General features: G+C 24.6%; 1 protein-coding gene across 3 annotated transcripts in view; it reads left to right on the top strand.

Moving 5' to 3' along the window:
• The window catches only part of LOC118448922 (uncharacterized), a 33270-nt gene that overhangs the window by 17695 nt on the left and 13075 nt on the right, over nucleotides 1-2500 (top strand). The gene's annotated exons all lie outside the window — the stretch shown is intronic.

Here is a 2500-nt window from a genome sequence, read left to right as displayed (position 1 = left end):
AATGCGTTTTAACTCTCTAACAGGATTACATAATAATTCTCTTATTCTAACATATATCCAAAAGACCATAAGTGAACTACGTTGACATTTAATGAAAATTCATTTACTTTTGAATTTAATAAATCAACTAGTCTATATATAATTATAGTTAATGACTTTTATCGAGTAATACCCCTAATGAGTTTTCATTGGCTAACTATAATATGCAAATAATTAATCCACCAATACATAATCATACGAATATTAATTACAATGACATTAATTATAATAGAATTTAATTGTACATTAGGATATTTGAAAAAGAAAAAAGAGAGAGGAAAAAATATTATTATAACTTTCATTTAGATTTCTTAATACAAATAAAATTCTCTCGGTTCACTATATCAATCTTTGATATAAAGTGAACGTTCAACATTGAGTAATTATAGTCTCACCTTTAATATAAAGTGAACGTTCAACATTGGCTAACTATAATCTCACATTTAAAATATAAAGTGAATGTTTTACGTTCTATAGGTTACTATAGTCACCTTTAAACCCTATTAGGATTAAGAATTGAAAAATCGAAAGCGTGAGAATAACGATTTCTCTTAATTTGTTGATCAATTAATTACTGAACTATATTAAATTGGTATACCAAATGATGATTATTATTATTAGTAGTAGTAGTAATAGTAGTAGTAGTAGTAGTAGTAGTAGTATTATCGTAATCGATCATTGCATTTCTTTTATTTCATTTAAAGTCCGAATCACGAAGTTAATTATAATAAATGATTCATTAGGGAATTATGATTGAATATAATTACGTTTCGTTAATAATGTCATAATAAATTTATTAACAATACGTTTTATTTCATTCTTAATTATTTTTCCAACGAGATTTTCATCATTTTTTTTACTTATAAATTTATATTTTATTATATATTTATTATTCATATAGTTATTAAACAGATTCACATGTATTTTGATTTAGAAGATATTATTATTATTATTATTATTATTATTATTGTTATTATTATTATTATTATTATAATCGTAATTATTCTGTACAAAATCTATCCTTCCAATTTTGTAAATCGTGATTAAAAGTGAATCGTACTTTGTATTATTAATAATTTTAATAATTCAACAATTAATAACGAACATTTTGTGATATAATACAAATAGTACAAAAGTTCGTCTACCTTATCTCAATAATGATAAATAAAATGTTAATAAAATCTCGATAACTCTGAATTATTTTCGACAATAATCTCTGACATGTATGAAATTTTTAATATAAATTTTCCAAACGTCACAAAGTATTGCAACACAAAATCTATATGAGATATTTATATATATATATATATATATATTTCGTAGAATGTATACGGGTAAAAAAACGAAAAAAGAAAACAAGAAAAAAAAGAGAAAGGTATAGCTATATATATATATATATATATATATATATATATATATATATATATATATATATATATAGAGAGAGAGAGAGAGAGAGAGAGAGAGAGAGAGAAAGAATAAAAAGAAAGAGAAAAATAATACAGAGAAAAAACGTGATCGTTTTCATACGAAACAGATATAAAAAAAAAAAAAAAAAAAAAAAAAAAAAAAAATTATCCATCATATCTAACGGGTTGAGCCTAGGAAATCGGCTTTTCTCGTTCCAATCTTGATCGATATTATAAAAAAGAAAAAAAAAAAAAGGCAGAAAAAGAAAACAAGGCAAACGTGAAAAAGAAGGAAAAAAAAGAAAAGAGAAAGAACGAGAAGAGAAAAGAAAAGAAAAGAAAAGAAAAAAAAAAAAAAAAGAAAGAAAAGAAAGGGAAAAGATTTTAAATGGATACAGATGCAAATGGAATTGAAAATCGATCATTTAAAAAATTCGTAAACACGCGAACACTCAAACTTCTCGTACGGTAACACATCTAATCGTTTCTAATGCTTACAGTGTATATAGTGAACGGTCAATTGAATTTCTGGATCGCGTTGAGTTAACTATAAATATACATGCACGGTCAAGATTTAAAGATTTAAAAAAAGAGAGAGAGAGAGAGAGAGAGAGAAAAGAAAAGAAAATAATAGGCAATTAATGCATAAACTTTTAAGACTCGTTTACACGATTCTTTACACGACTCTCCTTCTATCATACAAGCTTGGAAAGCGAAAGGTTTGTTATAGCGTGTTAAGCAGAGCGTAAACTTGAGCGTGAGGGATCGCGAACGTGATTTTTGTTCGAGAGAGAGAGAGAGAGAGAGAGAGAGAGAGAGAGAGACAGAGAAAAAAGAAAAAAAAAAGAAGAAAAAGAAAGAAAGAGAGAGGGAAAAAAAGAAGTAAATAAAAAATCATATACAATTTTCTTCTTTTTTTTTTTTTTTTGCTTTTTCTTTTTTTTTTTTTTTTTTTTTTTTTTTGCTTTTTTTCTTCCATACGAACGAATAACTTTACAACATATTTATACGTATTATGTATGTAAGTGGTAAATAAAAACATTTATATAAAT

Source organism: Vespa mandarinia, chromosome 12, assembly GCF_050613455.1.
Source record: "Vespa mandarinia isolate Hongniang chromosome 12, ASM5061345v1, whole genome shotgun sequence".
In the NCBI taxonomy this organism is placed as follows: domain Eukaryota; kingdom Metazoa; phylum Arthropoda; class Insecta; order Hymenoptera; family Vespidae; genus Vespa; species Vespa mandarinia.
The sequence above is the reverse complement of the archived record's forward strand: the minus strand, read 5'-3'. Positions and strand labels throughout refer to the sequence as shown.